The sequence below is a fragment of the Triturus cristatus genome, chromosome 8 (genome assembly GCF_964204655.1).
Source record: "Triturus cristatus chromosome 8, aTriCri1.1, whole genome shotgun sequence".
NCBI lineage: Eukaryota > Metazoa > Chordata > Amphibia > Caudata > Salamandridae > Triturus > Triturus cristatus.
Window position 1 is genome coordinate 1372670811 of NC_140591.1, and position 19662 is coordinate 1372690472.

Sequence of the window (19662 nt, forward strand, 5' to 3'; positions counted from 1 at the left end):
AACGGAGTCGCACTCTCACGATTGGCTGACAAATACTTTTATTTAACAATGATGGTGGTAGTCCTGACGCGTTTAGGTCCAAGGTGACCTTTCTCAAAGGTAAGCCACGCACTATTTGATGCTGTTAAAGTCCTCACATCGATTGCCTCCTTTTGTATTTTCCGTCCCTCTAGTGGGCGCAGTTATCATTATACGGCATGCTGGTACATGTGGTTCGTTTAGCAGTTGCGTTTTCAAACCCTCCAATGGGTAGTGTATTTTGTTTTGTTCAATATTATTTACTTAAGTATAGTCAATGTCAGCATACAATCATGCTCCAAAGCAACTCATTTTCAAAGCTGCTTGGAAACCATACCGTAGACAGTCTTCGGTGGCAGCCACTTTCCCTTTCCGCTTTCACAAGCTTTTTCATCTTGTTGTTCCTGATGGGAAGTCTGGCGTGCTTGCTGGTTGTGCATAACTCCCGCGACTGAACCAAGCCGCTTTACATCATACCCAACTCTCCAACACGTAGAGAAACGGAGTCGCACTCTCACGATTGGCTGACAAATACTTTTATTTAACAATGATGGTGGTAGTCCTGACGCGTTTAGGTCCAAGGTGACCTTTCTCAAAGGTAAGCCACGCACTATTTGATGCTGTTAAAGTCCTCACATCGATTGCCTCCTTTTGTAGTTTCTGTCCCTCTAGTGGGCGCAGTTATCATTATACGGCATGCTGGTACATGTGGTTCGTTTAGCAGTAGCGTTTTCAAACCCTCCAGTGGGTAGTGCATTTTGTTTTGTTCAAAATATTTATTTAAGTATAGTCAATGTCAGCATACAATTATGCTCCAAAGTAACTCATTTTCAAAGCTGCTCGGAAACCATACCATAAACAGTCTTCGGTGGCAGCCACTTTCCCTTTCCGCTTTCACAAGCTTTTTCATCTTGTGGTTCCTGACGGGAAGTCTGGCGCGCTTGCTGGTTGTGTGTAACTCCCGCTACTGAACCAAGCCGCTTTACATCATACCCAACTCTGCAACACGTGGAGAAACGGAGTCGCACTCTCACGATTGGCTGACAAATATTTGTATTTAACAATGATGGTGGCAGTCCTGACGCGTTTAGGTCCAAGGTGACCTTTCTCAAAGGTAAGCCACGCACTATTTGATGCTGTTAAAGTCCTCACATCGATTGCCTCCTTTTGTAGTTTCTGTCCCTCTAGTGGGCGCAGTTATCATTATACGGCATGCTGGTACATGTGGGTCGTTTAGCAGTAGCGTTTTCAAACCCTCCAGTGGGTACTGCATTTTGTTTTGTTCAATATTATTTATTTAAGTATAGTCAATGTCAGCATACAATCATGCTCCAAAGTAATTCATTTTCAAAGCTGCTCGGAAACCATACCATAAACAGTCTTCGGTGGCAGCCACTTTCCCTTTCCGCTTTCACAAGCTTTTTCATCTTGTGGTTCCTGACGGGAAGTCTGGCGCGCTTGCTGGTTGTGTGTAACTCCCGCGACTGAACCAAGCCGCTTTACATCATACCCAACTCTCCAACACATGGAGAAACGGAGTCGCACTCTCATGATTGGCTGACAAATATTTGTATTTAACAATGATGGTGGCAGTCCTGACGCGTTTAGGTCCAAGGTGACCTTTCTCAAAGGTAAGCCGCGCACTATTTGATGCTGTTAAAGTCCTCACATTGATTGCCTCCTTTTGTAGTTTCCGTCCCTCTAGTGGGCGCAGTTATCATTATACGGCATGCTGGTACATGTGGTTCGGTTAGCAGTAGCGTTTTCAAACCCTCCAGTGGGTAGTGTATTTTGTTTTGTTCAATATTATTTACGTAAGTATAGTCAATGTCAGCATACAATCATGCTCCAAAGCAACTCATTTTCAAAGCTGCTTGGAAACCATACCGTAGACAGTCTTCGGTGGCATCCACTTTCCCTTTCCGCTTTCACAAGCTTTTTCATCTTGTGGTTCCTGATGGGAAGTCTGGCGCGCTTGCTGGTTGTGCATAACTCCCGCGACTGAACCAAGCCGCTTTACATCATACCCAACTCTCCAACACGTAGAGAAACGGAGTCGCACTCTCACGATTGGCTGACAAATACTTTTATTTAACAATGATGGTGGTAGTCCTGACGCGTTTAGGTCCAAGGTGACCTTTCTCAAAGGTAAGCCACGCACTATTTGATGCTGTTAAAGTCCTCACATCGATTGCCTCCTTTTGTAGTTTCTGTCCCTCTAGTGGGCCCAGTTATCATTATACGGCATGCTGGTACATGTGGTTCGTTTAGCAGTAGCGTTTTCAAACCCTCCAGTGGGTAGTGCATTTTGTTTTGTTCAATATTATTTATTTAAGTATAGTCAATGTCAGCATACAATCATGCTCCAAAGTAACTCATTTTCAAAGCTGCTCGGAAACCATACCATAAACAGTCTTCAGTGGCAGCCACTTTCCATTTCCGCTTTCACAAGCTTTTTCATCTTGTGGTTCCTGACGGGAAGTCTGGCGCGCTTGCTGGTTGTGTGTAACTCCCGCGACTGAACCAAGCCGCTTTACATCAAACCCAACTCTCCAACACGTAGAGAAACGGAGTCGCACTCTCACGATTGGCTGCCAAATACTTTTATTTAACAATGATGGTGGCAGTCCTGATGCGTTTCGGTCCAAGGTGACCTTTCTCAAAGGTAAGCCACGCACTATTTGATGCTGTTAAAGTCCTCACATCGGTTGCCTCCTTTTGTAGTTTCCGTCCCTCTAGTGGGCGCAGTTATCATTATACGGCATGCTGGTACATGTGGTTCGTTTAGCAGTTGCGTTTTCAAACCCTCCAGTGGGTGGTGCATTTTGTTTTGTTCAATATTATTTATTTAAGTATAGTCAATGTCAGCAAACAATCATGCTCCAAAGCAACTCAGTTTCAAAGCTGCTCGGAAACCATACCGTAGACAGTCTTCGGTGGCAGCCACTTTCCCTTTCCGCTTTCACAAGCTTTTTCATCTTGTGGTTCCTGACGGGAAGTCTGGCGCGCTTGCTGGTTGTATGTAACTCCCGCGACTGAACCAAGCCGCTTTACATCATACCCAACTCTCCAACACGTGGAGAAACGGAGTCGCACTCTCACGATTGGCTGACAAATACTTGTATTTAACAATGATGGTGGCAGTCCTGATGCGTTTCGGTCCAAGGTGACCTTTCTCAAAGGTAAGCCGCGCACTATTTGATGCTGTTAAAGTCCTCACATCGATTGCCTCCTTTTGTAGTTTCCGTCCCTCTAGTGGGCCCAGTTATCATTATACGGCATGCTGGTACATGTGGTTCGTTTAGCAGTAGCGTTTTCAAACCCTCCAGTGGGTAGTGCATTTTGTTTTGTTCAATATTATTTATTTAAGTATAGTCAATGTCAGCATACAATCATGCTCCAATTAACTCATTTTCAAAGCTGCTCGGAAACCATACCATAAACAGCCTTCGGTGGCAGCCACTTTCCCTTTCCGCTTTCACAAGCTTTTTCATCTTGTGGTTCCTGACGGGAAGTCTGGCGCGCTTGCTGGTTGTGTGTAACTCCCGCGACTGAACCAAGCCGCTTTACATCATACCCAACTCTCCAACACGTAGAGAAACGGAGTCGCACTCTCACGATTGGCTGACAAATACTTTTATTTAACAATGATGGTGGTAGTCCTGACGCGTTTAGGTCCAAGGTGACCTTTCTCAAAGGTAAGCCACGCACTATTTGATGCTGTGAAAGTCCTCACATCGATTGCCTCCTTTTGTAGTTTCCGTCCCTCTAGTGGGCGCAGTTATCATTATACGGCATGCTGGTACATGTGGTTCGTTTAGCAGTTGCGTTTTCAAACCCTCCAGTGGGTAGTGTATTTTGTTTTGTTCAATATTATTTACTTAAGTATAGTCAATGTCAGCATACAATCATGCTCCAAAGCAACTCATTTTCAAAGCTGCTTGGAAACCATACCGTAGACAGTCTTCGGTGGCAGCCACTTTCCCTTTCCGCTTTCACAAGCTTTTTCATCTTGTGGTTCCTGACGGGAAGTCTGGCGCGCTTGCTGGTTGTGTGTAACTCCCGCGACTGAACCAAGCCGCTTTACATCATACCCAACTCTCCAACACGTAGAGAAACGGAGTCGCACTCTCACGATTGGCTGACAAATACTTTTATTTAACAATGATGGTGGTAGTCCTGACGCGTTTAGGTCCAAGGTGACCTTTCTCAAAGGTAAGCCACGCACTATTTGATGCTGTTAAAGTCCTCACATCGATTGCCTCCTTTTGTATTTTCCGTCCCTCTAGTGGGCGCAGTTATCATTATACGGCATGCTGGTACATGTGGTTCGTTTAGCAGTTGCGTTTTCAAACCCTCCAATGGGTAGTGTATTTTGTTTTGTTCAATATTATTTACTTAAGTATAGTCAATGTCAGCATACAATCATGCTCCAAAGCAACTCATTTTCAAAGCTGCTTGGAAACCATACCGTAGACAGTCTTCGGTGGCAGCCACTTTCCCTTTCCGCTTTCACAAGCTTTTTCATCTTGTGGTTCCTGATGGGAAGTCTGGCGCGCTTGCTGGTTGTGCATAACTCCCGCGACTGAACCAAGCCGCTTTACATCATACCCAACTCTCCAACACGTAGAGAAACGGAGTCGCACTCTCACGATTGGCTGACAAATACTTTTATTTAACAATGATGGTGGCAGTCCTGACGCGTTTCCGTCCCTCTAGTGGGCGCAGTTATCATTATACGGCATGCTGGTACATGTGGTTCGTTTAGCAGTAGCGTTTTCATATATATATATATATATATATATATATATATATATATATATATATATATATATATATATATATATATATTTGCTACAATGTTTCCATCAAAGGAATTCCACGCACACTCACAGATGCCATCATAATTCAAGAAAAATACAATTGATGTAAACTTCTCCAGCAATTTTATTTCAAAGCGTGCCTGCCACTTTTTACTTGAACGTAATATCCAATATGCTGATCACAACAAAATGCTATTGGAAATGATAAAACATTGCCTTACACAGAACATCTTCATGTTTGGAGAGGAAATCTATCGTCAAGTAAAAAGAATGGCGATGGGCTTTGCCTTTAGTCCAAGCTATGCCTGCCTAACGATGGAAAGGTGGGAGAGCAACCTGGCGTGGAACTCCAATAATGATGTACATGTCAACAAAATCATCATGTGGTCAAGATATATTGATGATCTGCTTTTAATTTGGGATGCTCTAAGGAGGAATTTGAGGAGTACTTTGAGATTTTAAACAACACAGAAACAAATCTCCGATTCACTTATTAAATAAGTGAGGAAAGAGTGGTCTTCCTTGATACTGAAATATATATTGAGAATAATGAAGTGCATACCACACTGCACCGTAAGAAACCAGCAACTAATGCCACATTACACGCTGACAGTTTCCACCAACCAAGTTTGATAAACAGTATTTGTGAGAAGTTGGCCTGGCATATGCTGGTCACTAGTGCTGGTCACTAGTTATAGTGGCCACCTTGCACCAGCCCATTCTTATGGTAGATAGGTTTAAGACAACCTTTTAAAGAAAGCTATCCTAGTTGTAGCTGTGGAGAGCAGCCTTCAGGCTAAGTCTCAGAGGAATGTAAAGCAGATTGTTTTACCTTATAATCTCTTGAATTACCAAATGAAAGGACTCCACACAGGTATATATATAAAATATATATGTATTTATTTCTAGACACACTCTACTAATCTCTTTATGAGATTAGAAGTCAGGAACATATGCACAAATCAATGTTTCACAACAAATTAAGCACTTATATGGCTGGGGCCCTAGGGGCGTACCAGACCATATACTAAAAAAGAGGTTTAGGAATGTCGACTTGCAAGGGGACAAGGCCTTGGGCCTTTAGAATCGCTGGGGCCTCACTAATCCACCCAAGGCAGGTAAGTAAAGGACCCACGGGAGACGCGTGCAGTGTGAGAACACAGCCGCGGGTTCCCTATTGATTTCAATGGAGCAAGACGCGGTTGGATTTTTAATGTTTTAGGGTACTTCAGGAGAGTCTACAAGAAAGCCACTCACAAGGTAAGTACTTCGAGGCCCAACACCCACAGGAGCACCGGAGTGCACGAGTTCCCTCACCCAGGGAAGCCGGGTGCATAGGTGTCTTTTGGTGTTGGGTCGCGGCGTCGTTTTCAATGGAAGCCAAAGAAGATTTGCTGCTTGTGAAGACTGGAGAAGTGTCCGGTGGAATCCAAGGCTGGATTCAGAAGAAGGAAGACCTGAAAGCAGAAGGGACAGTGTTCACAGTCACTTGCCAGTGACCCGGGGCCAGGAAGATGGATACCCACGGTAGTCAGGTAATTTCAGGTGATTCACGGGTGTCTTGTCTCTTCAACCACGAGGTCCAGGAGGCGTCAACGACAACCAGGAGCTGGATTCGGAGTGTCCCACAAAGTCTGCAGCTTACTAAGGTGTCAACAACCGGATTGGAGCCAACAAGCCTTGGCAACAGCAAGTCTTGTGGAATGTGAAGAAAGTTAGCGGTTCAGACCAGCAAGGTCTGAGGGACTCACCCAGCAAGGGTAAGTCAGGGCAGGCCTGGAGCAACCAGGGGAGCCCTTTGGTTTGATGAGAAAGTCTTCAGGGGACCCATAAGCCAGCCGGCAAGGGATCGCAAAGACGCCTCATGAGGATTCGCTTCACAGGAGCCCACGGTCACTCGGGACGAGGTAGGCCTCTGATTTTCAAGGGAAATCCTGCTGGAGGCTTGGACCACACGTGGTCCAATGCACAGGTTCGTAGAACGTCGTGAAGGGGTTGCACTTGACAATAGTGCACCGTACCCGGGTATTGCTGTTCCTCGTCACTCGCCTCAGGTTTGCTGGGGACTCACAATGGCCGTCGAGAAGTCAGGAAATCCACTTCCAGGGCTGCTGGGACTTCGGACTCTGGCAGGAGCGGTAAAAGTTTTGGTGCCTGACAAGCAGGGGAGTCACTCCTTGACTCCAAGGGAGATTCTTCAGTCTTCCAAAGGTAGTGGAACGTCGAAGGTCCAGGATTCTTCTTGTAAAGCGTCGTCCAGGGATATCTAGTTTGCAATGGCAAGGTTTCCCTATCTTATACTAAAGGAAAGGGATGGACTAGCTCTATGACCACTCCTCTGGGAGGCCTGCTTTTTGCAGGGCCTCCAAAACATTTCTGAGGTCTTGACCTTGGTTGGAGCTACCCATTCCATTATGGTCTGGATTTTGCTCTGCAATGGTTGAACCTGGCCTCCACCTACAAGGTGGCCCAGGTACACAACCTGACTCTGCCCTATCTTGCACTTAGTGGCCTTGATAGTGAGGCCTGCTTTTTGCAGGGCCTCCAAAACATTTCTGTGGTCTTGACCTTCATCATTCAGTTGGGTACTAGGGGCCTTATGAGCCCCTAGTACCACATACTAGGAGCTCATAAGGTACCACAGTATCCAATCACTAGTGCATCTAATATGCACTCCAAGTTGTTTAGAGAGAACAGAGAGACTGGGGCCCTGATTAGCAGGGACCCAGCCAGACTATAGCCATTTTTCAAACCAAAGGGCATCACCACAAAGTGGTAGTGCCCACCAGGGGTTGAAAATGCTGTTTTGGCCTTGGCATCATCAGCTAACTTGATTTGGTCAAATGTACTAAGATACTTGGCTGAGGCCAAGGTATCTATCACTTCATCTGCCCTGGGAATTGGATAGGCATCAGTCCTGGTGACTGCATTAAGGCCTCTGTAGTCTACACAAAAGCTCATTTCTTTCTTACCAACCTGGGTATGAGGTTTAGGCACAAGGACTACTGGATCAGGGGAGTGGGTGGTTACACCCACTTCCGTTTGTCCAGTTTCGCGCCAGAGCAGGAGCAGGTAGCCCCTGAACTGGTTTGAGCTGGCATATGCACAGAGGAGCCTACCCCCCAGTGCAGGACTTCAAAGCACTCTAGGAGTGAACCCACCCAGCCCCAATACACTAAATCCTGTTTGGAAGGTGGTGACCCCTCCCTGTGACAGGATGCCTATTGTTGGGCCTCCTCCACTGCGAGTTTCAGTCAGCAGCAGGAGGGCAGCCCAGTGTCTGTGCTGGTGGCATCCATTTTGTGATGCCAGGCTCTTTCAGATTTCTACAGTGTTTCCACAGTAGGTACATGTCTATCCCTCTAGAAGGGTGGGATCATACTCCCACACCAGTTACTGGTGTGGGGGTATGATTTCAAGGCGTTTGACACCAAACACGACATGTTTTGATGCAGCCATCCCAAAGTTAGCATTTACTGCTAGGTTATAATGCACTTAAGAGTATATGGTTTAACCGCATCCACAAACAGCCACAGAGAATCGACTCTGCCAGCTGCAGAGGGACCCTGCTCATGCAGAGGCACCCCCTCACATGTAAACCAATCACCCTGCCCTCAGGATTGATAGGGCCTGCCTTAGGGGTGACTTCTAGGTTTATATGTGTGTGTAAGGTGAGATATAGGAAACCTATACCACAGTGAGGAGTGCTAACACTACCTCACCCAGGCTGCAGTAGCAGGCTTGTGGTGTCCGATTTAGTCTGCTTCCCAGGGGTGGCATAATACATGCATCAGCCCCTGGTAGGCCTGTGAAGTACCTATGCCCTTGGTACCTAAGGTACCACATACTAGGGGCTCATAAGGTACCACAGTATCCAATCACTAGTGCATCTAATATGCACTCCAAGTTGTTTAGAGAGAACAGAGAGACTGGGGCCCTGATTAGCAGGGACCCAGCCAGACTATAGCCAGAAACCAGTGTTAACATCAGAAAAAATGTGGAGGCAACATAAGTGCAGATCCTACTCTCCTACACAACCCCCCACAAACGCAGGGACACTAAACTAACCTTGACCAGTTGAGTCTTCGTGTTCTAAGTGGAAATACCTTGAGAGTCCATCTGCATTGGCATGTTGGGTCCCAGGTCTATGTTCCACTGTATAGTCCATCCCCTGTAGGGAAATGGACCACCTTAGCAGTTTTGGGTTTTCACCTTTCATCTGTTTAAGCCATAGAAGGGGCTTGTGGTCAGTCTTAACTATGAAGTGAGTGCCAAACAAGTATGGCCTCAGCTTCTTCAGGGCCCACACCACAGCAAAGGCCTCCCTCTCTATAGCTGACCAACGTTTCTCTCTAGGGGTCAGCCTTCTGCTTATAAAAGCTACTGGCTGGTCTTGACCTTCATCATTCAGTTGAGACAGTACAGATCCCACACCCAGCTCAGAAGCATCTGTTTGGACAATGAACTTGTTGGTGTAGTCTGGACTCTGTAAGATGGGGGCAGTGCACATGGCCTGCTTTTGGTCTTCAAATGCCTTTTGACAGCTAGCTGTCCACTGAACCTTCTTTGGCATTTTCTTTGAGGTAAGATCATTTAAGGGGGTCACTATAGATCCATATCCCTTAACAAACCTCCTATAGTACCCAGTCAGGCCCAAAAAGGCTCTCACCTGTGTCTGGGTGGTTGGAGCTACCCATTCCATGATGGTCTGGATTTTGCTCTGCAATGGTTGAACCTGGCCTCCACCTACAAGGTGGCCCAGGTACACAACCTGACTCTGCCCTATCTTGCACTTAGTGGCCTTGATAGTGAGGCCTGCTTTTTGCAGGGCCTCCAAAACATTTCTGAGGTGGACCAGGTGATCCTGCCAGGAGGAAACTAAAGACAGCAATATCATCTAGATAAGCTGAGCAATAAGTTTCCATACCTGTCAGAACTTTGTTCACCAACCTCTGAAAAGTGGCAGGTGCATTTTTCAAACCAAAGGGCATCACCATAAAGTGGTAGTGCCCACCAGGGGTTGAAAATGCTGTTTTGGCCTTGGCATCATCAGCTAACTTGATTTGGTCAAATGTACTAAGATACTTGGCTGAGGCCAAGGTATCTATCACTTCATCTGTCCTGGGAATTGGATAGGCATCAGTCCTGGTGACTGCATTAAGGCCTCTGTAGTCTACACAAAAGCTCATTTCTTTCTTACCACCCTGGGTATGAGGTTTAGGCACAAGGACCACTGGACTAGCCCAAGGGCTATCTGAAGGCACAATCACACCTAGTTCCAACATTTTCTGGACTTCAGTTCTGATACAGTCCCTGACATGGTCAGGTTGCCTGTAGATTTTACACTTGACAGGCAGACTGTCTCCGGTGTCCACCTCTTGGGTGCACCAGGAAGTCTGACTAGGGGACAGGCTAAACATATGTCTAAACTGTTGCAGAACTTGTCTGCATTCAGTTTGCTGATGATCAGTGAGGCTGCTTGCCAAAGCAACACCATCGACTGACCCATCATCAGGGTTCTGTGAGAGCAGGTCAGGGAGAGGGTCACTCTCCTCCTCCTGTTCCTCATCAGTTGCCATGAGCAAGCCCATGTCAGCCCTGTCAACATATGGTTTCAATCTGTTTACATGGAGCACCCTAAGGGGGCTCCTGGGAGTTCCAAGCTTTACCAAGTAGGTGACTTCTCCCTTTTGCTCAACAGTTGTATGGGGGCCACTCCACTTATCTTGGAGAGCTGCTGGGGCCACAGGCTCCAACACCCATACTTTCTGTCCTGACTGGTATACAGTCAGCACAGCCTTTTGGTCATGCCAAGTTTTTTGTAGTTCTTGGCTGGCCTCCAGGTTTTTAGTTGCCTTCTTCATGTATTCGGTCATCCTGGAGCGGGGACCAAGTACATAATCCATCACATCCTGTTTGGGAGGTTTGAGAGGTAACTCCCAGCCCTCCTTCACCAAACATAATGGACCTCTTACAGGATGCCCAAACAGAAGTTCAAAAGGGCTGTAGCCAACCCCCTTCTGTGGAACCTCTCTGTATGCAAACAGAAGACAGGGAAGTAAAAGGTCCTATTTTCGCCTAAGCTTTTCTGGGAGGCCTTTAATCATTCCCTGTAGGGTTTTGTTGAACCTTTCAACTAACCCATTACAGTGTGGGTGATAGGGAGTAGTGAATTTGTAGTTTACACCACACTCATTCCACATTGCTTTTAGATACCCTGACATGAAGTTGGTACCTCTGTCAGATATAACCTCCTTAGGGAAACCCACTCTGGAAAAAACTCCAATGAGGGCTCTTGCCACCACAGGGGCATCCCTACCCTGTCAATCCCTACCCTTTCAAAGGGTATCCCCCACCACAAGTAGTGGTATCGGGGGGCCTTTGTTGTGCCACCTGACTTGCCACTGGCTTGGCAAGTGACACAGGAGCGACAAAACTCCTTGGTGTCCTCTGACATGTGGGGCCAATGAAAATGCGGAACAAGCCTGTCCCAGGTCTTGTTTTGGCCCAAGTGTCCTGCCAAAGGGATGTCATGTGCTAGGGTCAAGAGGAACCCCCCTAAACTTCGGAGGCATTACCAACCTCCTGGTAGTTCCAGGGGTAGGGGGATCTCTAGCCTCAGAATATAGGAGCCCCCTCATCCCAATACCCTTTATGGGACCCACTAGCACTCCCAGCAGCAGCCTGCTGTCTGAGGGGTTCAAGAGAGGGGCAGCACTGCTGCTCTTTGCTCAGATCTTCCCTAGAAGGTCCCCCAGCCCCCAAGAACTCAACCTGATCAGGTTCAAGTCCCTCTGGGGCAGTTCCTTCTTCACGATCTGCTCTCCCTCCCTCAGGAGGGTAATCTGTGATCTGAGACAGAGGGGAAGGCACTGCTTTAACCCTACTGCTCCTCCTCTTGGGTAGCATCTGGTCCATAGTTTCAGGATCCAGAGCTGGTTCAACTTTATGCATTTTGGCCTGTGACCTGGTCACAGCAAATACCTCTGCAGGTATGCCCAACATCTCAACTTGAGTCCATAACTCTAATTCAGACCAGGCTGAAGTCTCTAGATCATTGCCCAATAGACATTCGACAGGGAGGTCTGCACTGACTACTACCTTTTTGAGGCCAGTTACCCCACCCCAGGAGAAATTCACAACTGTCAGACTATGGTTGGTCCTGACATTGCTTGCATTGGTAACCTGGTACATTTCACCCAGGATGATCTGCTCAGGGTCCACCAGATCCTCTGCCACCATGGTGACACTAGCACCTGTGTCCTTGAATGCCAAAGCCTGTTTGCCATTTATTACAGGCTGCTGTTTATATTTGCCCAGATTACTGGAGCTCACTAGGAAGGACATATCAATGTCTCCCTCACAAACCAGCAATGCCTGAGTGGGTACTCTGACGAGGCAAGAGTCCACTTCAGAACCCAGGGTCAACCCTACTACACCTTATTCTGATTTCCACCTCCACCTGTAGCTGTACTAGGGGGAACAGTTGCCTTAGGAGCAGGAGTGGTGGTGGTTTGGTCTTTGGACTTGTTACAGTCAGAAGTTCAGTGTCCTTTCTGTTTACAGAATTTGCATCAGGGCTTCTTTTGGCCTTTCCCTTTGTTAGACTGTAAATCCGCACCAGATGCAGATTTTTGGGGCCCTTGTGAAGACTTCTGGTCTTGTGACTTATCCCCACCTTTCTCAGAGCCTTTAGGATCCTGCTTCTTAGTGTCACCCCCTTGGTTCTGGGTTTTCTGCCTCACCCTGGTTCTGACCCATTTGTCTGCCTTCTTTCCCAATTCTTGATGAAAGGTCAGATGAGAGTCCACCAAGTATTGAGGCAAAACTGGTTTTGGCAATTATTAAGGATCTGTTCTCTCATCATAAGATTATACAATCCCTTAAAATCAGTAACTCTACTACCAACCAGCCAACCCTCCAGAGCCTTGGTTGCACAATCAACAAAGTCAGTCCAGTCCTGATTCTGTGCTTTCTGGGTATCTCTGAACTTCAACCTGTACTACTACTTTGGTTAAGCCAAACACATCTATTAATGCACTCTTCAGGACTTCATAATCATCAGCATCCTCTTCTCTAACAGTGAGAAGTTTGTCTCTACCTTTATCAGAAAAGGAGAGCCACAAAATTGCTGTCCACTGTTTCTGGGGAACCTGTTGTACTTTACAGGTCCTCTCCATAGCAGTTATCCACTTGCGGATATCATCCCCACTCTGATAGGGAGGAACAGCCTAGGACAGGTTCCTATGGTCTGGAATGTAATCTCTGACTCTAGGGACACTGTTGCTGCCACCAGGGGTATCTAAACCCTCTCTTCTAGAAGCTCTTTGGAGCTCAAAGGCTTCATTGTCTAATGCCAACTGCTTGGCCTTAAGGGCAACTCTTGCTTCCTCATACTGTAGCAGTTTGTACATTCTTTCAGAGGAGGTCTCTCTTCTATTAAAGTATGAGTTCCTCTGCTGGACAGATTCTCTGCCAGAGTAATATGAGTGCTCAGATTCCCTAGAAAGGGATCTAGGCCTCTCCTCCACTCTGTCAGTTCTCTTAGGGAGAACTCCCATGTGGGTCTGGCCCTTCAATTACAGAGTCCAGGTCATCTTGATTTTCATCATCTGACCTAGAGACTATAGCTGACCCACCCCCTGATCCAGATCCATTAGCTCCTAGAGCTAATCTAAGATCATCTGCTGTCAGCAGATCTATCTAGTGTAGTGTGGAGGGACTCTGTCCTAGCTTCATGTGCCTTGCAGCACACATGGCCTTCAAGTCAAAGAAGGCCATGTCCTTATACTGAAGCTGGGTGGACCCACTGGCTCCATCCCTTGAGGACATTCTAGTGTTGTGCAGTGTTGTACTACCTACACTAGTTTGTGGCCTCCTGATCCTAGCTTGAGCTGTAGCAAGGGTGTGCTATCCCTTCACAAACAGCTCTAGGTTCAGTAGAACTTGTTGATACTAAGCTTGACTTTATATGTACCTTGAGTACCTTTAGTGGTTTTCAGTTAGTAATTCAAATAGAGATTTTCTGGTAAAACAATGGCAAGCTGGAATCCCACACACTGCCCACCAATGTGAGAAGTTGGCCTGGCATATGCTGGTCACTAGTTATAGTGGCCACCTTGCACCAGCCCAATTCGACTCTTATGGTACATAGGTTTAAGACAACCTTTTAAAGAAAGCTATCCTAGTGGTAGCTGTGGAGAGCAGCCTTCAGGCTAAGTCTCAGAGGAATGTAAAGCAGCTTGTTTTACCTTATAATCTCTTGAATTACCAAATGAAAGGACACCACACAGGTATATATATAAAATATATCTGTATTTATTTCTAGACACACTCTACTAATCTCTTTATGAGATTAGAAGTCAGGAACATATGCATAAATCAATGTTTCACAACAAATTAAGCACAAATATGGCTGGGGCCCTAGGGGCGTACCAGACCATATACTAAAAAAGAGGTTTAGGAATGTCGACTTGCAAGAGGACAAGGCCTAGGGCCTTTAGAATCGCTGGTGCCTCACTAATCCACCCAAGGCAGGTAAGTAAAGGACCCACGGGAGACGCGTGCAGTGTGAGAACACAGCTGCGGGTTCCCTATTGATTTCAATGGAGCAAGTCGCGGTTGGATTTTTAAAGTTTTTGGGTACTTCGGGAGAGTCTGCAAGCAAGCCACTTACAAGGTAAGTACTTCGAGGGCCAACACCCACAGGAGCACCGGAGGGCACGAGTTCCCTCACCCAGGGAAACTGGGTGCATAGGTGTCTTTTGGTGTCGGGTCGCGGCATCGTTTTCAATGGAAGCCGAAGAAGATTTGCTGCTTGTGAAGACTGGAGAAGTGTCCGGTGGAATCCAAGGCAGGATTCAGAAGAAGGAAGACCTGAAAGCAGAAGTGACAGTGTTCACAGTCACTTGCCAGTGACCCGGGGCCAGGAAGATGGATGCCCACAGTAGTCGGGTAATTTCAGGTGATTCACAAATGTCTTGACTCTTCAACCACGAGGTCCAGGAGGTGTCAGTGACAACCAGGAGCTGGATTCAGAGTGTCCCACAAAGTCTGCAGCTTACTGAGGTGTCAACAACCGGATTGGAGCCAACAAGCCTTGGCAACAGCAAGTCTTGTGGAATGTGAAAAAAGTCAGCGGTGCAGACCAGCAAGGTCTGAGAGACTCACCCAGTGAGGGTAAGTCAGGGCAGGCCTGGAGCAACCAGGGGAGCCCTTTGGTTTGATGAGAAAGTCTTCAGGGGACCCACAAGCCAGCCGGCAAGGGATTGCGAAGACGCCTCATGAGGATTCGCTTCACAGATGCCCACGGTCACTCGGGACGAGGTAGGCCTCTGATTTTCAAGGGAAATCCTGCTGGAGGCTTGGACTACACGTGGTCCATTGCACAAGTTCGTAGAACGACGTGAAGGGGTTGCACTTGACAATAGTGCACGGTACCCGGGTATTGCTGTTCCTCGTCACTCGTCTCAGGTTTGCTGGGGACTCACAATGGGCATCGAGAAGTCAGGAAATCCACTTCCGGGGCTGCTGGGACTTCAAACTCCGGTGGGAGCGGGAAAGTTTGCGACCGTTGATTCAAAGTTTTGGTGCCTGCCAAGCAGGGGAGTCACTCCTTGAATCCAAGGGAGATTCTTCAGTCTTCCAAAGGAAGTGGAGCGTCGAAGGTCCAGGATTATTCTTGTAGAGCATCGTCCAGGGATATCTAGTTTGCAATGGCAAGGTTTCCCTATCTTATACTAAAGGAAAGGGAGGGACTAGCTCTATGACCACTCCTCTGGGAGGGTCAGGGGAGTGGGTGGTTACACCCACTTCCCTTTGTCCAGTTTCACGCCAGAGCAGGGGCAGGTAGCCCCTGAACCGTTTTGAGCTGGCATATACACAGAGGAGCCTACTGCTCCCCCAGTGCCAGACTTCAAAGCACTCTAGGAGTGCACCCACCCAGCCCCAATACACTAAATCCTGTTTGGAAGGTGGTGACACCTCCCTGTGACAGGATGACTATTGTTGGGCCTCCTCCACTGCGAGTTTCAGTCAGCAGCAGGAGGGCAGCCCAGTGTCTGTGCTGGTGGCATCAATTTTGTGATGCCAGGCTCTTTTAGATTTCTACAGTGTTTCCACAGTAGGAAAATGTCTATCCCTCTAGAAGGGTAGGATCATACTCCCACACCAGTTACTGGTGTGGGGGTATGATTTCAAGGCGTTTGACACCAAACACAACATGTTTTGATGCAGCCATCCCAAAGTTAGCATTTACCGCTAGGTTATAATGCACTTAAGAGTATATGGTTTAACCGCATCCACAAACAGCCACAGAGAATAGACTCTGCCAGCTGCAAAGGGGCCCTGCTCATGCAGAGGCACCCCCTCACATGTAAACCAAGCACCCTGCCCTCAGGATTGATAGGGCCTGCCTTAGGAGTGACTGATAGGTTTATATGTGTGTGTAAGGTGAGATATGGGGAACCTATACCTCAGTGAGGAGTGCTAACACTACCTCACCCAGGCTGCAGTAGCAGGCCTGTGGTGTCAGATTTAGTCTGCTTCCCAGGGGTGGCATAATACATGCGTCAGCCCCTGGTAGGCATGTGAAGTACCTATGCCCTTAGTACCTAAGGTACCACATACTAGGGGCTCATAAGGTACCACAGTATCCAACCAATTTAGAGAGAACAGAGAGACTGGGGCCCTGATTAGCAGGGACCCAGCCAGACTATAGCCAGAAACCAGTGATAACATCAGAAAAAAAGTGGGGGAAACATAAGTGCAGATCCTACTCTCCTACAGTATTCCTTATGGTGAATTCCTGAGGAGAAGGAGGATTTGTTCGCAAGAAAGGGAATGGCACAGAAACAGCATTCTGGCAGCAGCCAGATTTAGACAACAAGACTACAACAAGAAAGTAGTAATGAAGTGTCGTTTGAGAAACGAAAAATTAAATAGAACTGGTCTGCTCAAAGAGAATCAGTTGACAATAATAATGATCAGAAAATACGGTTGATCACACCCTACTCCACTGAAAACAAACAATTCATGCAAATATTAAGAAAAAATTGGCATGTCTTACATCTGGATGCAACAGTGGGAAAAATAGTAGGGGATCACCCAAGTCTAACATTCAATAGAGCAAGTAATCTCAATGATCAGCTAGTTCATAGCCACTTCTCGGACAAAAAAACGACATCAACATGGATCAAACCTAAAGGTTTCCATAAATGCACGAATTGCAAAGTCTGCATAATTGCAAAAAACATGAAGGAAATTGAAATGGCGAATAAAAAGAAGACGAAAATACAACAGTTAATTATGTGCAAAAGTAAATTTATCGTCTATATCATTGAATGCCCATGCCACCTGAAATACGTAGGTAGCACAATTTGTGAACTTAAGAAAAGGATTTTAGAGCATGTACGTGCCATGATTAATAATGATAGAAGTAATGCAGTGGCTAAACACATGGAGAGTGAACATGCGGGGAATTGGAAAGATCTTAAGTTGTACGCAGTAGAAGCGGTTGTACGAAATTCTCGAGGTGGAGACAGAGAAAAGTTCTTAAGACAACAAGAATCTCGACATATCATAAATTTCCGTACGTTGTCCCCGCATGGGTTGAATCAGGATGAAGAGTTACATTATCATCTATAACTGCTGTATTAACAATTACTATGCAAATTGCTGAGAATTCGAATAAGGCCTCCTGGAATTATGTATATATGTAAATAGAGTATGGATTACTGTTTTCTTTATTCATTTTCATTCATTTCATTTTTTCACTAATTAGTTTTTAACTTGCTCAAAATTTGGCGAACAATAGCATTACCATCCTGCTCAAAGAGTGCTTTGGTGAATATTCATTTATAATGAATTTAAGTAGTCATGTGTCATTTAAATTAGGTCTCTCTTAAGTCTTTAGTTGCATCTCAAATAATAATGGTTACAATTGTGGTTACCATTGAATGCCCACCGAAGGGCTTAAAATGAGAAATTCTTTATTTATGCTGGGGCCAGCAATGTAATGAATTAGATAAAGGAAAATGGTTCCAAACAAGAATAATGATGGAATGATCAAGGTTAGCATGAATAACAACATGTTAGATACTGAAAATGACTCAAGTGGCAAGTGAATGTATTGCACGCAGGACAATGCACTGGGTGGTTTTTGTTTAAACTAATTCACAAAAGTCTAAAAATTTATAAAAATATAAAAACGAAAACAAGTCAAAACAGAAAGGAAAACACATATATGAAATTCTTATATTTTTTTGTATAAAATAATGAGATAAACTACTATATCCAGAATGCAAAGTGGCACTCCATAGGAAGTGATGCAATGTTACAGGAACTTCTATGTTTAAAAAAGAAAAAATTTTGCTGTGTCTTTGTTATTTTACCTGTGAACAAGATCTCAGTGGAGATCGAAACGTGTTGGGTGGCTGGCACGCTTTGAAATAAAATTGCTGGAGCAGTTTATATCAATTAGATTCTACTAGAATTATTATGGCATCTGCGAGTGCGTGCAAAATTCCTTTGATGGAAACACTGTAGCAATTAGAAACGGTGTTTCCCTGCCATACCGCTGATCGCACCGCCGGAAAGGGTCCAAAGTATCAGTAAAGTGGGTTAAGCTGTGAGCAATATATAGTTATAGTTAGGACCGTGTTTCCATAGGAAATCTGCAAATTCTATTTTGAATAACTTTGGCGCCGGTTGACGAATCCTCGCGAATTTTTCAAAATAGGTGGGGCGCTCCGCTCCTACCCTGAAAGTCTCGGGGTGATTAGTCAAGCGGGGGCCGAGAAAAAAGGGGGGTCCCAAAACGCGTTTTCTCCATGCATTTTTCCATAGGGACCTTTAGTCCAAGGTACAGCCCGAACGGCTGAACAGAATTATTTGAAATTCGGCAAAGAGAAAGTCCTCAGGTCAGGGATGTGCCTTTTGAATATCTGGAGTCAATCTGTTCAGTAGTTCCTGAGAAAATTTCAGTTAAAAGTACATATATATCTATAGGCGCGCACCGTGCGCGTACGGTAAGCATACCGTACGCGCACGCTGCCGTGCGCGAGCGTAATTCTGATTGGTGGTTACATGACAGTAAACATTCCAGTCGGTCGAAATCAGGAAGTGTCGGCCGCCATTTTGTCTCTCGCAGTATGAGGCAGTGAAAAACAAAGGTGGAGAATATGAAAAGGGGGCAGGGTGGACAGTTCCTGACCCCCTAGCCTTTGTCAGGGGGTCACTGAAGCACCCCCAAGGATGAAAAAAACATTTTTTTTTTTCGAAAAAGGGCGGGGTGCGGGCACTGTGCACACACAGCACGCACAACGCATCGTGGGCGCTAGGTGCGTGAAGCGCACCGAGCGCCCACAGCGCACGCACGGTGCGTGAAGCGCACGGTGCGCGCACGGTGAAGAACCTGAAAAAAAAAAATATTAATAAATACATAACTTAGCATTTAAAAAACCGTACAAATTCACTTAAAAAACCATAGGTTTCACACACGTTTTAGTTAGGAATTAGCATTTAAAAAACCTTGCAAATTCACTTAAAAAACCATAGGTTTCACACATGTTATAGTTAGCTGGACATTTCCCTCGTAAAAAACCAATGAAATTCCCCCGTTATAGTTAGTGCAGGCAACTATAACTCACGCGACCGGAATCATCTGCCGATGACGTCAGATATTACATCACTGATTAAATATGTGTCTTTCTGAAAAATAAATATTTGTAATATATGTATAGCTAAAGATTAATGGAAGAAGACATGGGTAAATAGGTGTCTAAATACAGTGATGTAATATCTGACGTCATCAGCAGAGGAT